Raw genomic sequence first — 20964 nt, 5'->3', positions numbered from 1 at the left:
AGGCGCCATAATCCTTTGCTATATATATTGTGGTTATAACATGTATCATCAAGAGCGATGTTCTACAAATGTGGATTAAAGTTAAGTATTCCAGAAGCTACGTACTTTTCTTTATAGCATTCATTACGTATCCTGTTTCAGACCTCACGCCAGCCTGCGTGAGTTTAAGCGCGTGCCTTTCGGCTTCCTCTCATTGTGTCTAGGCTGTCTTGTCTAGACACAACACATATCTCTTCAACTATGTGTCGACAATGATATAATTTTGTAAATATTTCAGCGGAGTTTGTAGATACTGCCTACGAAATGTGTTTCAAGGAATTACTAAATTTAAACGTCATGAACAATGCGGCGATTTTTCACGCAGCGCAGTGTGTATGCTGTCGTATGTCCTAAACTATGTGAGATACCATGATATATTTTTGTAGGTGCATTTAGCGGCATACTGTCTGCAAAATTTACTGCGATTTGAGTTAGCAGCATAGAATAAATACAGTTAAACGTCAAGCAAGTTGCGGCAGTTTTTCGCGCATCTCATTATCACATCTCCTGGACTATATGTATAGGTGGTTCTTACACCACAGTGATTGTTGCTTGACTGTAAGCGATGTGTCTACCAAGGTTGATTGAAATCGGTCCAGTGGTTTAGGGGGGCGGGGGATGTGGAACATGCACACATACACACACGCACACACACACACACACACACACATACACACACACACACATACACACTGAAGAGCGAAAGAAACTGGTACACCTGCCTAATGTCGCATAGGGCCCCATGATCACGCAGAAGGTCCGCAACACGACGTGGCATGCACTCGACTCGACTAATATCTGAAGTAGTGCTGGAGGGAACTGGCACCGTGAACACTGTAGGACTGTCCATAAATCCGTAAGAGTACGACGGGGTGGAGATCTTTTCTGAACAGCACGTTACAAGGCATCTCAGATATGCTCAATAATCCCATATCACTCTAACTGCACACGCCCCACACCATTGCATAGCCTCCACCAGCTTGAACAATCCGCTGCTGACATAGAGGGTCCATGGATTCGTGATGTTGTCTCCATACCTCGATAAAATTTGAAACGAGACTCGTCCGACAAGTCAACATGTTTCCAGTCATCAACAGTCCAATGTCAGTTGTTCAAAAGGCTCTAAGCACTATGGGACTTTATATCTGAGGTCAGCAGTCCCCTAGACTCAGAACTACTTAAACCTAACTAACCTAAGGACATCACACACATCCATGCCCGAGGCAGGATTCGAACCTGCGACCATAGCAGCAGCGCGGTTCCGGACTGAAGCGCCTAGAACCGCTCGGCCACAGCGGCCGGCAATGTCGGTGTTGACAGGCCCAGGCGAAGCATAAAGCTTTGTGTCATGCAGTCATCAAGGGTGCACGAGTGGGCCTTCATCTCCGGAAGCTCATATCGATGAGATTTCGTTGAATGGTTCGCACGCTGACGCTTGTTGATGACTCAGCATTGAAATCAGCAGCAATTTGCGGAAGGGTTGCACTTGTGTCACGTTGAACGATTCTCTTCGGTCGTCGTTGGTCCGGTTCTTGCAGGGTCCTTTTCCGGCCGCAGCGGTGTCGGAGATTTGATATTTTACCGGATTTCAGATACTCACGGTACAGTGGTGAAATGGTGGTACGGGAAAATCTCCACTTCATCGCTACCTCGGAGATGCTGTGTCCCATCGCTCGTGCGTCGACTATAACGCCACTTTCAAACTCACTTAAACTTGATAACCTGCCATTGTAGCTACAGCAACCGATCTGACAACTGCTCCCGACACTTTTTGTCTTATATAGCCGTTGCCGACCGCAGCGACGTATTCTGCGTATTTACATACCTCTGTATTTGGATACGCATTCCTATGCCAGTTTCATTGGGCTTCAGTGTACATTTTGATAATATGTATGGAAGGCCTACATTTTGTTTTACTTTTAACAAGTTAAGATGTATGTCGCTCGTGCTAGTAAATATAAAAACCGTAAATATTTCACAAATAAATTATTTATTATTTTATCTACAACTACCTCTCCGCAAGCTACGAACGGCACATGACGGGGGTACCGTGTACCACTATTACTCTCTCCCTTTCCTATTCCATTAGTAAATGGAGCGAGGGAGAAACGACCGTCCATATGCCTCTGTATGAACGCTAGATTCCCTTACCTTGTCTCCGAGGTCTTAGGCGAACTATACGTTGACAGCAGTAGAATCTTTCTGCAGCAGCAGCAAATGCTGTTTCTCTGAATAGTCTCTACAGTATTTCGATGAAAGAACATCGTCTTTCCTCCAGGAATTCCCATTTGAGTTCACGGTGTATTTCCGTAACACTCGCGTGCTGACATAAACCTACCGCTAACAAATCTAGCAGTACATCTCTGAATTTTTTCTATGTCCTGGTAGGGTTGCCTAACACTCGGGCATACTTAAGCATGAGTCACACTACTGTTCTGTACACTGTCTCCTTTGTGGATGAGCTACACTTTCCTAGAATTCTCCCAATAGACAGAAGTCGACCATGCGCCGTCCCTACTATCGTCCTTACGTACTCGTTACATTTCATGCCGCTTTGCGACGTTACGTCTAGATATTTACCCGGTGTGACTGTGTCAAGCTTCACGCCTCTAATACTGTATTCGAACATTAGAGGGTTAGTTTTCCTACTCGTAGGCGTTAACTTGCATTTTTATAGCGAGCTGCCATTCATTACACCAAATAGAAATTCTGGCTAAGTCATCTTGTATCCTCCTATAGTCACTCAACGATGACACTTTCCCGTACGATATAGCGTCATCTGCAAACAGTTGACTGTTCCTGCTCACTCTATACGTCCGGTCGTTCAAGTATAATAAAACACGAGAGGTTCTACTACACTTCCATGGGGCGCTCCTGAAGATAGCATATTCTTGTGATTCCAGTTGCACTGTACTAGCAAATTTCATTCTATTTTAGTTCACAAACATGCCAGTAGAATCATACTACGTAGGCTTTCACGGCCGGTGTTGTCTTCAGTTGAAACTTCCGGGCTGAGAGGCCGTGGTCGATGTATAAAATTTCCACCTAACGTTTCGTCTCCATCTGCGGGAGACATCTTCTGAGTTCGTCTGGCTACTGCCACTGAGGCTCCAGGTACTCTCGCATTTATAGAGCGCATAGAGGGCACCACCATTCGTCACGTGATGCCGACGGTATGCTTATCTTTGGAAGGTCATCATTCTCTATTAAGAGTAATCGATTGTCATTCTGCTGGCGCAACGTCAACATCCATACTTTGTCCAACTTTAAAACTTCCTCTTTTCTATTAAAATTATTATGGTGTTTGTGAATCTCTATTGCTTCTCTATACGTGCGCGCATGATAACGGGATGTTCATGCTAAAACGCTTGTCTCATTAAATTTAATTTCGTGGCTCCCATCTCGAAAAACATGCTCAGCTACGGCCGATTTTTCGATGTGTCCTAAGCGACAGTTTCTTTTATGTTCGGCTAAGCGGGTGTTGAAACTGAAGATGCCAGTAGAAGTTCAGTTCGTTTCCAATCGTTATTATTTATGCTGGAAAAGTGAAATAAGACTTTTGCAATACTTTTCTTTATCTTGTGTGATATAATTAATGAAAAAATGGACTTTATTTTAGTTTAGGCACCGCAGGTGTTCACCAAATGCGTGTCTCCTTCACCCTACGTATGACCATGGAGCTGTAATTTGCAGACTGAATCTCTGGCAAAATCACTTGTGAAGCTGATTATGACTTCTTGACAGGAATTTATTGTATTCCAGCTGACAATCATATTTATCTTTATACTAGATAGGCAAATAAATCGAACAGACTATGGCTAAAGAAAGAGCTGTTGTTTTGCAGCAAAAATCAGCAACAAGTCAGTTATTGGAAATCGCGAACGGAGAACACGAAAATGGCATACAGCAAGCAAACATCAAATACAAATAACTCATATTGCATCAGCTATTGTTTCTGTTGCATATAAATCAGATACCAAATTATAATCACAAATTTTAAATAATCTTCTTTGCTACTGATCAAAGCAAGTTACGGTAGCTCACCACAGATGCACCTACGGAAGGAAAACAGACTTAAATTTCTTTGAAACTGATGACTGGTTTTCTATAAATGGACTACTGCTTAACCTTCTGTTATTATATGCAGGGTGTAACTTCACATACAAACGAAAGAAGATAGAACGTAAGTGTCCGGCATCATTACAGCTCGACTGAGAGGGACCACAATCTTAGGCGGAAAACTATGTGAAAGGAATCGACTGTCACGTAGTAAAAGAGAGCCTTTCGGCGTTCACTTTAACTAATTTTTGGAAACCTCGGAATATCCAAAGGAAGGTGGCTGCATGGAAATTTGATTCAAACTCCTCCAGAATAACACTGGAAGACCACAGAGAAAAGGTAGCATTATAAACACTATGTTTAAAGTAGACCATTACGCGAGTCGCAGAGAATTTTAAAAGAAAACTGTTATTCCAGATCTTCCTACATCCTTGAATTTGACCTGCATGTAAATCCTAGTTTCGATGTTGCAGTACTGTAATCTACTCTTGTATTCCGTATCACATAATCACTTGTTTCGGTCACATAAGGGCGATTACGGCTGCTCCTATCCACGTAAAACTGAAGCTGTTAAAACACTAATAATTCAGATGTTGAAAGACTGTTATAAAAACTATAACAGCGTAATTACAAACAAAAGAACACCTCTTTTATTGAGCTTATGATGAAATTATCACAAAACAGGATCGACTGACGGGTCCGTCCTTTCAGTAGCGATATTCGCGTCCCCTTTTCCATAGCAGCTGAATGCGATGTCGCAGCAAAGATGTAAGTTTCTTGCTGATCCAGCTCAAAATAAAATACAAATAATCTAAAGCGGACACCTGAATGGAAAGATCTTTGACGTAGGAGGTAGAAGTGAGCGGATATCTAGTTAGTTCACTCATGCCTTACTCTTTAACGTCACGGAACTAATATTTTATACGTAGAAATGATGTCAACCATTTTCAGTCTTTAGAATGTTCCCCGTTTCGGAAGAAGTGTCAATATTTAGATTTTCTCGCTCCTTTTTGTACTAGTAATGAATTTCCCTTTCAGTTGCATTATAATTTCAGACTTCACGTTTGTTTCATCATGGTATTTTGTCGCACACTGTGTACATATTTGCTTTGAAATACCTCCGGCACCTTCTCGAATTCTTTGTGCGCGTATATTTTTTTCTCGGTCTCTTCTTTCTCATGGAGGACTCATCAAGAGAAACCAGATTGTTATTGCAATGCAACTAAAGCAGTATTTGGCGCTACAGATATATCTGAATCGTCTGAGAAGTTACGCACATTTGTGATACCTTGTTGTTTCATTGTAGTTAGTTCAGCCGCAGGCCCTTGTTTCTTAGCTTTTCCTCCCTCTATCTCATATTCTGCGGCATTTCGTTAAGCGACTGATGATGTCAACCATCCACATTTTCACTTTATGTAGACTTTGTTGTGTTTGTCTTACCTTAAGGGATTATAGCAATACATGATGCTATCGAACTCCTTCTTCGTGTACTTCTGCTACAGCTTCCTCTGCACATGAAGCATCTACACTACCATCTAAGCTTTGGTAGCCATCACTTCACACACGAGATTTCCTATCTTGTCAGTTATTGTCAGGTAACAGAACTTAATAACATTTGCGCGGCTGCATCACGTTCCTGGTGTGCATAAGAATGCTTGCTTGCTATTGACCTGTTCACACTGAACGTTTAACTATGATCGTTAAGAATAAGAATACTTGCTATTAGCATCTTCAGATTGTCAGCTTACTTGTGACTGTTCAAAATAAAAATACTTGCTTTTGGCCTGTTCATATTGCTACCTTTCTTTGCACTGCTATCACACCACCGTTTACCAGTTAATATCTTTTCAGTACTTTGTCATTTTGTTGCTGTCTGCATACAATTTGTATAGCTTTATTGCATCACATAGCTGTATATATTAATTTATATCTCTTAGTCCAGATGCTCCAAATTGATTCTTAGTGCATTGTATAGTTTAACATGAAAAAGCAAATAAATTTCTTTCATCAATATTGAAGGTGGCATGTTTTCAGGTATTAGATTTCTAAGGTCACAGTCACTGACCATAATTGGTGCATATTTAGAATGTACCATGCTGGATATAATTTGAAAGCTTGTTTCTAGATATTTCCAAAATTGGCTGTTCCACAGTTGTGTCTCTATTAGGACAGAAATTGGAGTCGTTGTTGTCTGCACTATTTGTGTATTTTCCACCCATTTTCAGAATTTCGGGCGGCCGTTACTTTTGCTGTTCTTGTGCTTTAGTTCTGTAATTTGATATTTTTCATTCTTTTATCACGTGCAATTAACATAGCAAATCTGACGAATGTTGGAGGTGGTCGTGTTGGGTATTGCAGCTTTCTGTGTTGATTTCACTGGGAACGACTCTAGCGTATTTTGTCTCTGATATGCACTGATCAGTTCTACTGTGAGATTCTTTGCGTATTCCATTCTACAGAATACCACGCTCTGCTTCCACATAATCTGTGAATATGATGAACCTACCCAGCTGCCGCTAAACAAGCACAGACGCGAGAAACAGCAAATAGACTGCTACAATAGATTCTTACAGTGGCTTTTATTTTATAGTATGTAAATGTGTTTTTGCCAGATTTAAGAGGTCAGCAGATGAGGGACAGAAGTCAGGAACATGTAGTTGTATATCGATATAAGCAATAACACATTTGATTTAATAATTTTATGTGACTTAGACGTCAAACTTACATACAAAACACGCATGAGCAAAAAAAAAAAAAAAAAAAAATGGCCAGGTGTGAGTTGGACTCCCGCACTCAAGGTTCCTTACAGAGTTAATTATATGAAATACACGAGTTAATTATGTACGTAGACAGTTCATCTATTCCGTGGATCGAGGATCTCGACGATTTTTGCCTGTTATCTACACCGATACACTCAAGACATTAGTCTCAGGTATTCCAAGACTTTCGAGAATGTTTTAATTTCAAGTTTGAAATCAGATAACAAATGACAAAAGATGTATTTTTTCGTGTGATTTGATTACAAATTAACAATTTCGGATTATTTTATTTTAATTGTGCAATGAAACTTTGCCTCTTGCCAAATTTCACGATTGTAGACCAACGGGAAGTATCGTATAGGTTTTGATGAGTGAGTTCCTGAGTATCAAAATATGTGACAAAAATGGCCTCATCTCTTGGTTGCGTTGTCTCAGGAGTTTTGAATTTTTGCACCGCCAAGGGGCAATAGACCTTACCAAGTGACATAAATTTTAACTCCATACGTCAAACTACTCCTGAGGGAAAGGGGTTTTAACAGTGAGACAGACAGATGGGCAAACAGACGGACAACAAAGTGTTCATATAATGGTTCCGACGGAAATTCCAGTTGCTTTTGAAATCAGCTCAGAAATCAGGTGAATCTGCAAGTGACGAAAAATAATGAGTGACGAAAGTGTTTAACACTGAGGCTGGCTTGGCTACAGAAAAATGAAATTTACAGTTGATAGCCCGGCCTTTACAGATGACCTCGCAATTTTCCTGGCTGGATAGGCACAGCTGCAGGACAAATGCACGAACTGAGGACGCAACTAACAAACGCGGCACTCCTTATCTTTTCCGAGAAGACGGAATTCATTACAATACCAATTCACCACCCAGAGTATTAGAGGTAGAAAGGAAATCAAGCAGACGGATATGTTTAAATACGTGCGATGATGGACAGAGTCAAACTCATATGACAAAGAAGCCTTAAAACCACGGATCAGGAAAATTAAGCAGTATATCGGCTAACCAGAAGTGTCTACATGGAGAAATCAGTATCATTCAATGCCTGTATATGAATTCACCTATAAGGACACTGAATCCACAGCCTTCAGTGCGGATCCACATTTCCGTTCGATCTCCAGCAGAAATCTTTTCCAACACTTAAATTTATGGTAGATGTTAACAACTTCCTTTTTTCGGAAATGCTTTTCGTACTACAGCCAGTCACCAGTTTATTTCCACTCCACCTCAGTCATCATCGGCTAGTTTGCTCCCTAACCTAATTCCCACCGCATTAGCTGATTTAATTCGGCTGCATTCCATTAACATTGTTTTGCATTGGCGACATTCAATTTATATCTCCCGTTCAACTGCTCCAGTCTCTGACAGAATTACATTGTCTTCAGTTTTTATTTCTTCTCCCTGACCTTTAATACCTATTCCAAATTCTTATTTGGTTTCCTTTACTGCTTGCTCAATCTACAGACAGAATAACCTCGGAGTAGGCTACAACCCTATCTCACTCCCTTCTCGACCACTTCCTCCCCTTTATGTCCGTCGACTCTTACAACTATAGTCAGTTTTCTGTATAAGTTGTAAATAACCTTTCGCTTCCTGTATTCCATATCTGCTACTCTCAGACTTTCAAAGAGTTTATTCCTGTCTACACTCTTAAAAGCTTTCTCTAAATCTGCTTCTACTATACACGTATGTCTGCCTATCCGAAACCTATCTTCTAAGGTAAGTCGTAGGGTCAGTGCTGCCTTTAGGGTTTCTACTTTCCTCCGGAAGACAAACTGATCTTCCCCGAAGTGATTCTACGAGTTTTTTCATTCTTCCATAAATAATTCATCTCAGTGTTTTGGCAGAGTGGCTTTTCAAGCTGATAGGTGGACTATGTAGAAAAGATTACAGACATCATTCGTAAGAGGGAGGTTGTTTTCTATGGTCGCACTACTAGTGTGGGTCCTAAAAGGTTAAGAAATCAGTTATTAACCTAATCTCTCGCACAAAAGAAGAAGGATAGAAAGAGACATGAAGACTTGCCAGAAGTGGGGATTGCGGATTGCACAGCAGGATGTCCATATATCCATAAACGCTTTCCGGTCTAGAAGAAACATCAAGAGTACCCAGGTATCCAAAAAATGACAAAACTAAAAACTGACGAAACGTGGACTGAAGAGAACTAGAAACAAAGAGGGAATACTGGGCTGGAGTTGAACCCCAGGTGCAAGGAAAATGACAGGTAAAATTGAAACGGAGTGGTCCATAGATGGCAAATACGATAAGAAGGGGAAGAGGGCATTATGTGACTATTTGCAGCCACGAAAATATAGCTACCATTGGATTCATACCAACAACTGGAGAAAATATATTGATAAATAGCGATGATGACTAACATGCTACTTCTGCAGACCAAATAAAATCAACAATCATTGGATACATGCCGCCATCAATTACACTACCACTATGAAGTATCAAGGGAGATTTGTGACTGGATCGAGGATCTCTTCGTAACCACGACGCAGCATGTCATCTTGGATGGAGAGTCGTCAGAAAATACACTCCTGGAAATGGAAAAAAGAACACATTGACACCGGTGTGTCAATTCCACCATACTTGCTCCGGACACTGCGAGAGGGCTGTACAAGCAATGATCACACGCACGGCACAGCGGACACACCAGGAACCGCGGTGTTGGCCGTCGAATGGCGCTAGCTGCGCAGCATTTGTGCACCGCCGCTGTCAGTGTCAGCCAGTTTGCCGTGGCATACGGAGCTCCATCGCAGTCTTTAACACTGGTAGCATGCCGTGACAGCGTGGACGTGAACCGTATGTGCAGTTGACGGACTTTGAGCGAGGACGTATTGTGGGCATGCGGGAGGCCGGGTGGACGTACCGCCGAATTGCTCAACACGTGGGGCGTGAGGTCTCCACAGTACATCGATGTTGTCGCCAGTGGTCGGCGGAAGGTGCACGTGCCCGTCGACCTGGGACCGGACCGCAGCGACGCACAGATGCACGCCAAGACCGTAGGAACCTACGCAGTGCCGTAGGGGACCGCACCGCCACTTCCCAGCAAATTAGGGACACTGTTGCTCCTGGGGTATCGGCGAGGACCATTCGCAACCGTCTCCATGAAGCTGGGCTACGGTCCCGCACACCGTTAGGCCGTCTTCCGCTCACGCCCCAACATCGTGCAGCCCGCCTCTAGTGGTATCGCGACAGGCGTGAATGGAGGGGCGAATGGAGACGTGTCGTCTTCAGCGATGAGAGTCGCTTCTGCCTTGGTGCCAATGATGGTCGTATGCGTGTTTGGCGCCATGCAGGTGAGCGCCACAATCAGGACTGCATACGACCGAGGCACACAGGGCCAACACCCGGCATCATGGTGTGGGGAGCGATCTTCTACACTGGCCGTACACCACTGGTGATCGTCGAGGGGACACTGAATAGTGCACGGTACATCCAAACCGTCATCGAACCCATCGTTCTACCATTCCTAGACCGGCAAGGGAACTTGCTGTTCCAACAGGACAATGCACGTCCGCATGTATCCCGTGCCACCCAACGTGCTCTAGAAGGTGTAAGTCAACTACCCTGGCCAGCAAGATCTCCGGATCTGTCCCCCATTGAGCATGTTTGGGACTGGATGAAGTGGCGTCTCACGCGGTCTGCACGTCCAGCACGAACGCTGGTCCAACTGAGGCGCCAGGTGGAAATGGCATGGCAAGCCGTTCCACAGGACTACATCCAGCATCTCTACGATCGTCTCCATGGGAGAATAGCAGCCTGCATTGCTGCGAAAGGTGGATATACACTGTACTAGTGCCGACATTGTGCATGCTCTGTTGCCTGTGTCTATGTGCCTGTGGTTCTGTCAGTGTGATCATGTGATGTATCTGACCCCAGGAATGTGTCAATAAAGTTTCCCCTTCCTGGGACAATGAATTCACGGTGTTCTTATTTCAATTTCCAGGAGTGTATTAATAGTATCCTCAGGCCTCTCGCAGATGATTGTGTAATGAGGCACTGTCTGAAGAAATCTGGACTACCATTCAGTCTGATCCTGATAATATTTCAAAGTGGTGCAAAGAATGGCACCTTGTTTTAAATGTTAAGAAATATAAAACAGTTCACTTCACAAACGATAAAACGCAGTATCCAATAACTTCAATATCAACGAGTCACAGCTGGAACCGGTCAGCTCACATAAACACGATGGTGTACCAATTTGTAGGGCTATAAAATGGAACGATCACATAGGCTCAGTCTTAGGCAAAGCACTTGGCAGATTTCGGTTCATTGGTAGAATACTAAGTAGATGCTATCAGTCTACAAAAGAGACTGCTTACAAAATACTCGTATGATCCATCCTCTAATATCGCTCAAATGCGTGGGCCCTGTACCATACAGGGCTAGCAGGGAGGTTTGTACATATACATGGAAGGGCGGCACGAATGGTAACATGACTGTTCGAATCATGGGAGAGTGCCACGAAGATGATGAAGGAACTGACCTGGCAGACACTTAAAGATAGACGCAAGCCATTCCGAGAAAACCTGTTTACAATGGTTCTAGAACAAGGTTTACATGATGAATTTAGGAATATACTGCAACCCCCTATATTTCGCTCTATCAGGTGACATGAGGACCAGGTCAAATACACGATGACTGAACTGCCCCTACCTATGTCGTTTTATGCAACCCGTACGAGATTTTCTTATTCTCTCGCTCCCTATGCGCAAACTATCAGCCCTACGGAAAAATGGACAGGATATTTAATGCAGTTAAATTTTGTACTGACACGTTTTTGCTAGAGGACTATAGGACTAATAGTTTGCGCCTAACGAGCGAAAGAATATAAAAGTCTTGTGCACGGTTTGTGTAGAACAGACGAACATTGCGAGATCGGTAGGGGCAGCTAACCCTGTATATATAGCCCACAGAGAGGCATATAAACATTCACTCTTCCTGTGCTGCATACACGAATGGAACGGGAAGAAACGCTAATAACTTGTACAGTGCAACGTACCCTCTGCCGTGCACTTCATTGGCTTGCAGAGTATGGACGCAGTTGCTGTGTAGAGCTTGGCATCACCGACTCTGTCGTGACGAGGTTGGCTTGTCACGCGCACGTTCCTTTAGCAGTCGATTTTTACAAGGAATCTGTATTCGAACATTATGACGTACTTCGAAGAAAACGATTTATTGACACATAGTCAGCACGGATTCAGAAAATATCGTTCTTGCGAAACACAACTAGCTCTTTATACTCATGAAGTAATGAGTGCTATCGACAGAGGTGTCAAATTGATTCCATATTTTTACTCGTAGATTTCCAGAAGGCTTTCGACACCGTTGCACACAAGGCCTCTTCTAATCAAACTGCGTGCCTATGGAATATCGCGTCAGTTGTGCGACTGGATTCGTGATTTCCTAGTCACAGTTCGTAGTAATAGAGGGAAAGTCATCGAGTAAAACAGAAATAATATCCGGCGTTCCCCAAGGAAGTGTTATAGGCCCTGACCTATATTAACTACATAGACAATCTCAGTAGCCGTCTTAGATTGTTTGCAGATGATGCTGTCATTTACTGTCTTGCAAAATCATCAGATGACCAAAACGGATTGCAAAAGATTTAGATAAGATATCTGTATGGTGCGAAAAGTGACAATTGACCCTGAATAAAGAAAAGTGTGAAGTTATTCACATCAATACTAAAAGAAATTCACTAAATTTCGATTACTCGATAAGTCGCATGAATCTTAAGGCTGTAAATTCAACTAAATACTTAGGGATTACAATTACAAATAACCTAAATTGGAACGATCACAGAGATAATATTGTGGGTAGAGCGAACCAAAGACTGAGATTCATTAGCAGAAGGTGCAACATGTCTACTAAAGAGACTGCTTACACCACGCTTGTCCGCCCTGGTCTGGAGTACTGCTGCGCGGTGTGGGATCCGCATCAGGTGGGACTGACGGAAGACATCGAAAAAGTACAAAGAAGGGCAGCTCGTTTTTTATTATCGCGAAATAGAGGAGATAGTGTCACATACATGGTACGTGAATTGGAGCTGCAATCATTAGAACCAAGGCGTTCTTCTTTGCGACGGGATCTTCTCATGAAATTTCGATCACCAGTTTTCTCCTCCGATTGCAAAAACATTCTGTTGGCACCCACCTACATAGGGAGAAATGATGTTCACGATAAAATAAGAGAACTCAGGGCTCGCACAGAAAAATTTAAGTGCTTCTTTTTCCCGAGCGCAGTTCGGGAGTGGAACGGTGGACAGACAGCTTGAAGGTGGTTCATTGAACTTTATTGTGAATAGCAGGGTAATCACGTAGATGTAGATGTATGGTTCAAATGCTCTGAGCACTATGGGACTTAACATCTGTGGTCATCAGTCCCCTAGAACTTAGAACTACTTAAACCTAACTAACCAAAGGACATCACACACATCCATGCCCGAGGCAGGATTCGAACCTGCTACCGTAGCAGTCGCGCGGTTCCGGACTGAGCGCCTAGAACCGCTAGACCACCGCGGCCGGCAGATGTAGATGAACCTTTACTGCAGGAGTTTTTGTATGTGGAGAGGAGCGGGAGGACATCGACCTCACTTCCTGTCCGTGACCTCGAAATCACCTGCGTTTGTCTCGAGACCGGAGACGAGTTTCCGACGGCGCACGGGCAAACCGGCAACGGTACAGACTGTAAGACAAAAGCCCCACACAAACGCAACCGGCATCACAACATGTGCGCCTACGGCCTGGATATTGGACGTTTGAACTATACTACAATAAAGGAATGACATCGTAACTTAATACTCAGCCCAGAACCGAGTTACGCGGAGCGTCTAACCACTTCACTATAGACTACTTACCGACCTCCCTGGGCGATGAGACGGGATCAGTTAGTGTGTTTACAGTAGCCCTGTTTCGCTGTCTAGTAGAGGCAATTGAGGAGTCAACAGCGTTTCCCAGCGGCGCTGTTAATTTGTGTACAGTATACGAGCTGCCGAGTTAAAATTTCAGGGTCCTCGGAGGTTAATCGACATGTTTGTTTCTTAGCTCAGTCTTCCGTAGCGGGAAGAAGCTTAAAAGTTATTGGAGCTTCATCTTCTCCTGAAATATAACTCTGGTCTTTCATAAAAAAAAACTGGTCAGTGCAAACATGAGTCGCGCACTGAGGGTTCCGCAGAAATAAATAGGTTTCTGCAAATACATGTAGTTCATCCATCCTGAGAATCGAGAATCTCAACTATCTTTGCCTGTTATCGATATCGATACCGGCAAGATACTGGTCTTGGGAATCCCAGGAGCAGTATTTCTAAAAATTTCTACTGTAAAATTTCTACTGTAGTGCCCGGAATACAAAAAGATCCGAGTAGGGGACCTCAGTTTATATACGTAGAGATAGAATATTTAATAAAACATTTCTTTTATTTACTTACTAAAACATGACTACCACTTACATTTTATGTTTGCATGCAGTAATATTCGTCTTTTATCATTTGATGGATGGTGAATGCAATGTATATGCAAATGGCAGAAGGTATTTTTATGTGATATAATTACAGTTTAATAAGTTGCAGATTTTTTACATCACTGGTAGTGTGAAACCTTGATTCTTGCCAAATTTCATGATTCTGTCTCAACGGGAAGCACTCTATAGCTTTTGATGAGAGAGTTTACGAGTATCAAAATATGTGACATAAATGACCACATCTTTTGTTTGCACTAACTTAGAAACTTACAATTCTAACTCCGCAAAGGGACCATAGACCTGAGTATGCGACATAAATTTGAAGCCGGCCGTGGTGGCCGTGCGGTTCTAGGCGCTACAGTCTGGAACCGAGCGACCGCTACGGTCGCAGGTTCGAATCCTGCCTCGGGCATGGACGTGTGTGATGTCCTTAGGTTAGTTAGGTTTAATTAGTTCTAAGTTCTAGGCGACTGATGACCTCAGAAGTTAAGTTGCATAGTGCTCAGAGCGATTTGAACCATTTGATAAATTTGAACGTGATACGCCGAAAGGTTCCACAGGAAGAGGGTTTTAACAGACAGACAAACAAACAGACGTATAAAAAATCACAAAAAAATATTTCTTCGTGTTTTATAATTACAAGTTTTCGGATTTTTTTCTTTACTTTTACTGTGAAGCCTTGCTTATTGCCAAATTTTATGATTCTACATCTACAGGAAGCACCCTATAGGTTTTGATGAGTGAGTTTTCGAGTATCAAATGTGACATAAATGGCCGTATCTTTTGACTGAAGTGACGTAGAAGCTTGAAATTTTTACACCTCCAAGGGCCATAGTCCTTAATGTGTGACATAGATTTGAACTTGATACGTATACCCGTTGCTGAGAAAAGGTTTGTTAACAGTGGGACAGACAGACAGACAACAAAGCAATCTTATAATGGTATCCTTTTTACAGATTGAGGCACTGGAGCCTAAAAAGAGACACATGTACAGAAGTACCCATCGCTTCACTTTAGATAAAAACCTTACATATGTGTCATCCTCTTCTCTTTCATTTAACGAGCAGATTAAACAAATTGTTTCTTAGTCTTCCCTTTTCTCTTACCTTTTAGAAAATGATATTTTAGTCGATCTGGAGGCTACAGTGATTGTTTTGGAAATAATTTATTGTCCGACAGGATCATACTAATTTCAAACTAAATTATCGGGTTCAGCCGGATTTGGTTATCCCTAGATCATAAAATATATGCTATGCTTGAATCCCATACTGACGGTAATGTTAATGATTACTAAAATAACCTCAGCTGTATTATTACACATTTCTCGTGTTACCACTTGTTTCGTTCGTTGAATATCTTCAGGAGTGGAAGTCATTACATAAATGATCTGGCTGTCGCAATTAATTTTAAAGACGAAATTCAAAAACACTGATTATAAACCTTCTGCCGGCCGTCTCGAGGAAGAATGACACTTAGACAAGGCATGCCACGTGAAAAGTATTATTATGTGTATTTCATACAGTTAATAGACGGACATATTCGAGTAACATTTCAGAGCGAATGAAGGAAGAAGTAATTGTGTTACATTATACACAGTTACTAAATTGCCACACTGGGAAGAGTAACATAAAATTATTGTCTTTATTATTATTGTTATTATTACTAGTATTAAGTTTTGGTATGACTGTACTTGATGTGCAGGTTGTGCAAATAATTTATGAAAATTTCTTAGAAACATGTATCCGAATTTGACGCAAGAGGTTAACAGGGAACTTCTTATCCAAGGACTTCGTCGTGAAAGACTCCATAGCCAGACCGAAAAAATTGACGAACCATATGTCTTTTGCAGTGGAGCAGGTGAATGAAGATGTGTAGTAACGTAGCTGCGACTAAATGAAGTGCTGTCCATACAGTGTGATTCGGCTGCACCTACGATGCCGTTTTATGCAAACTCACAACTTGCAACTTGTAACTTGCAACCATGCGCGAGATTTTCATATTCTCTCGCTCGTGCGCACAGGTTGCCCGAACTCTTACGGGAATCGTCACCTTAATGTGCGCGAGTAATGAGCGGATGGGCAAACATTTATTAGGTACATTATGTACGTAGATTGTGAACAGTTAGGAATGTAGGTCCCACGGGCAGCGTGCAAGGGATAAGGCCCTGCAGTCGCGCTATTCACCGGTGTCCTCGATGGCTCAGATGGATAGAGCGTCTGCCATGAAAGCAGGAGATACCGGCTTCCCCATCGAGGTATATCAACAACACCTATCGGCAGCTGAGGGTTTCAATTAATTATCATTTATTCTAGAGAAGCTGCACTGTCATCAATGGTATCTGTTTTTTCGAGAACAGTTACTATCTTCATATGGATGTCCATGTACCTTTGATCACATAGTGTACAAGCCACAGAGATGAGTTTTCTCAGAGCAGTCAAGAGATGCAGATTTCGAAATTCAGAAATAAGGGAAGAAATTGAGTATATTTAACATATTTCTTGGTACACAATAGATTATTGGATTCCACTGAGGATTTTTCATCCAATTGCTCAAGAATGGCATTGTTAACAATTAAGGTGGAAAACAAAAGATACACACTGATAAATATTCATGCTCCTACTAATGTCAACAATAGAACTGACAAGGATGGAGCGGAAAAATTCTGGGATGAACTTGATCAACTACACTCCTGGAAATTGAAATAAGAACACCGTGAATTCATTGTCCCAGGAAGGGGAAACTTTATTGACACATTCCTGGGGTCAGATACATCACATGATCACAATGACAGAACCACAGGCACATAGACACGGGCAACAGAGCATGCACAATGTCGGCACTAGTACAGTGTATATCCACCTTTCGCAGCAATGCAGGCTGCTATTCTCCCATGGAGACGATCGTAGAGATGCTGGATGTAGTCCTGTGGAACGGCTTGCCATGCCATTTCCACCTGGCGCCTCAGTTGGACCAGCGTTCGTGCTGGATGTGCAGACCGCGTGAGACGACGCTTCATCCAGTCCCAAACATGCTCAATGGGGGACAGATCCAGAGATCTTGCTGGCCAGGGTAGTTGACTTACACCTTCTAGAGCACGTTGGGTGGCACGGGATACATGCGGACGTGCATTGTCCTGTTGGAACAGCAAGTTCCCTTGCCGGTCTAGGAATGGTAGAACGATGGGTTCGATGACGGTTTGGATGTACCGTGCACTATTCAGTGTCCCCTCGACGATCACCAGTGGTGTACGGCCAGTGTAGGAGATCGCTCCCCACACCATGATGCCGGGTGTTGGCCCTGTGTGCCTCGGTCGTATGCAGTCCTGATTGTGGCGCTCACCTGCACGGCGCCAAACACGCATACGACCATCATTGGCACCAAGGCAGAAGCGACTCTCATCGCTGAAGACGACACGTCTCCATTCGTCCCTCCATTCACGCCTGTCGCGACACCACTGGAGGCGGGCTGCACGATGTTGGGGCGTGAGCGGAAGACGGCCTAACGGTGTGCGGGACCGTAGCCCAGCTTCATGGAGACGGTTGCGAATGGTCCTCGCCGATACCCCAGGAGCAACAGTGTCCCTAATTTGCTGGGAAGTGGCGGTGCGGTCCCCTACGGCACTGCGTAGGATCCTACGGTCTTGGCGTGCATCCGTGCGTCGCTGCGGTCCGGTCCCAGGTCGACGGGCACGTGCACCTTCCGCCGACCACTGGCGACAACATCGATGTACTGTGGAGACCTCACGCCCCACGTGTTGAGCAATTCGGCGGTACGTCCACCCGGCCTCCCGCATGCCCACTATACGCCCTCGCTCAAAGTCCGTCAACTGCACATACGGTTCACGTCCACGCTGTCGCGGCATGCTACCAGTGTTAAAGACTGCGATGGAGCTCCGTATGCCACCGCAAACTGGCTGACACTGACGGCGGCGGTGCACAAATGCTGCGCAGCTAGCGCCATTCGACGGCCAACACCGCGGTTCCTGGTGTGTCCGCTGTGCCGTGCGTGTGATCATTGCTTGTACAGCCCTCTCGCAGTGTCCGGAGCAAGTATGGTGGGTCTGACACACCGGTGTCAATGTGTTCTTTTTTCCATTTCCAGGAGTGTAGTAAGGACCATACCGGAAACTAACATTAAAATTCTGCTTGGAGACTGTAATGCGAAGATAGGACGAGACAAGAAATTTCGAGGTGTGGTGGGGTGATGGCCAGCGCATAAACTTACAAACAAGAACGGGGAACGGTTAATTGAATTTTGTACTATAAATGGATTGGTTTTGAAGACAAAAAGGTTTAAGAGAAGACCACATAAGTGAATGACATGGAAATGTCCTAACGCCAAGCTAGGAGAGTTCCAGATAGATAATGTGGCCATGGATCAGAAATTCCATAAAGTAGTCTATAATGTTAAGGTGCTGCGTGGCGTCGATATTGATTTAAACCACTACATTTCAAAGATTAAAATCAAACGAACACCTAAAAGAAAAAGCAAACCTCAAAACTTAGATACAGAGAGAACATATGACCCTAATTATATTATTAATAATCAGATATATAACGAGAGATCAAGAATACCTTTAAGTGACAATCTAGAAGCCACTGTCAGTCGATTAAAAGCCTTTGCTGAAGAAGTAGCTCCTGTACGGAAACGCAAGAAACGTGCTTGGTGGAATGACGAATGCGATGTAGCGATTCAACGTACACATAAGGCCTGGTTAAATGACCAAAAAAAGAACTGAAAGCTCCATGGAGGATTTAATAAATGCTAGATGATCAACCGCCAAAGAAATTAGAAGGGTCAAAAGGCAATTTCACAAGGACTCTCTAAAATCTATCGAGGATCTTTCAATCGCCACAAGACAAGAGATTACTATCAGACATTCAAACAGTACCCGTCGAAATACACTCCACCTACTCTTATGATGAAGAATACAAATCTAAAGGTGGCACATAACAATGATAATTCAATGACATTGGCTAAATATTTCAAACGGTTACTAAACAGCCTGGAACCTGATCATCATTTGGAATTTGACCCCTATCCAAGAAACAAAACACATTTAGAAAGAGTTATACCACCACATCCAGAGGAAGTACAAGCAGTGATTAACTCACTTCGGAATTATAAAGCAGCAGGCGAGAACCAACTAGTGGCAGAACTTTGGAAATATGCAAATGTACAAATTATTCTGAACTTACGCAAACATCTTACTGACATTTGGAATACTGAGAAGCTACCAGAGGAATGGAATGTTGCAATAATCCATCCACTACACAAAAAAGGAGATAGATCGTATCCAGATAATTATAGGGGTATATCCCTGCTGGATAGTACTTATAAAATTTTTTCCAAGGTTCTGTATTTCAGAATTCATGAACAACTTGATGGTGAACTAGGCGAATATCAAGGAGGCTTTCGTCCAGCATGAAGCTGTCCTGATCAAATTATTAGTCTCAAATGGATAATGAAACATCAAAGGGTCAGGGACAAGAAACTAGTGATCACGTTTGTCGATTTTAAAAAAGCATACGATAGTATCCACCGTGAATCTCTGCTGTCAATTCTTAAAGAATTTGGTTTACATCAGAAACTTGTCAACCTCGTTGCAGTCACCCTTCGAAATACTAAAGCTAGAGTAAGGTTCAGAAACGAATTCTCTGAAACTTTTGAGATCCATACTGACCTTCGACAAGGTGACGGATTGTCTCCATTATTGTACAGTTGTGTGCTGGAGAAAATCAAGCGTAAATGGAACAAGATATGCCCACCATCTCACCATCTATTAAGATTGGAAGAAAGATTTGACTTAACTGCCTTGCTTGTGCAGATGATTTGGAGCTGTTAGCAAACAATATCGATGAAGCAAAGGTTCAGATAGAAAAACTATAACGATTAGCGGCAAAGGTCGGATAGCAAATTTCATTTGAGAAAAACAGAAATGATATCCAGTTTCCCAGTTGACTTATCCCGTATCATACTCCATAATGATCAAAAAATTAAAGTAGTAAGAAAGTTTAAATATCATGGTGAGATTATTACCTGGAATGTTAATGAAAGGGCATCAATAGATAGTAGAACATTAAAACTTCAGCGAGCGCAGAGAACCACATGGCCAACCTACAAAAAACAATCTCTCTCAATAAATGCTAAATTTCTACAGTACTCCTCCGTCGTTAAACCGGAAGCAACATATACAAGTGAAACACTATTCAGACTAAATACTCAAGCAACAACTGACAAATTGCAGAAAGTTGATAGAAGAATACTCCGAACAATTATCAGTAAGAAACTTCAAATTAATGGACAGTGAAGATTTTTGCCCAATTCAGTAGTGTATAAAGAAAGTGAATCCATTATTGATAAAATGCAGAAAAGAAGGATTGCATTTTTCGGCCACATATCTCGCCTACCAAATACTAGAATCCTGAAGCAACTTTTTGACTACTTCTGGAACAGTAAAACCAAACATCTGGTTTAAAGAAGTACAAAGTGATCTGGATGAACTGAACATCACCACACACCAAATTCAACACAGAGGAGAGAAATTGCTTCTGAAGAACAAATACACACGGCTGACATTCAAACCATCAGAACAGAAGAAGTATGTCATATCTGCAGAAGAACGAA

The sequence above is a fragment of the Schistocerca serialis genome, chromosome 2 (genome assembly GCF_023864345.2).
Source record: "Schistocerca serialis cubense isolate TAMUIC-IGC-003099 chromosome 2, iqSchSeri2.2, whole genome shotgun sequence".
Classification (NCBI taxonomy): Eukaryota; Metazoa; Arthropoda; class Insecta; order Orthoptera; family Acrididae; genus Schistocerca; species Schistocerca serialis.
The sequence above is the reverse complement of the archived record's forward strand: the minus strand, read 5'-3'. Positions refer to the sequence as shown.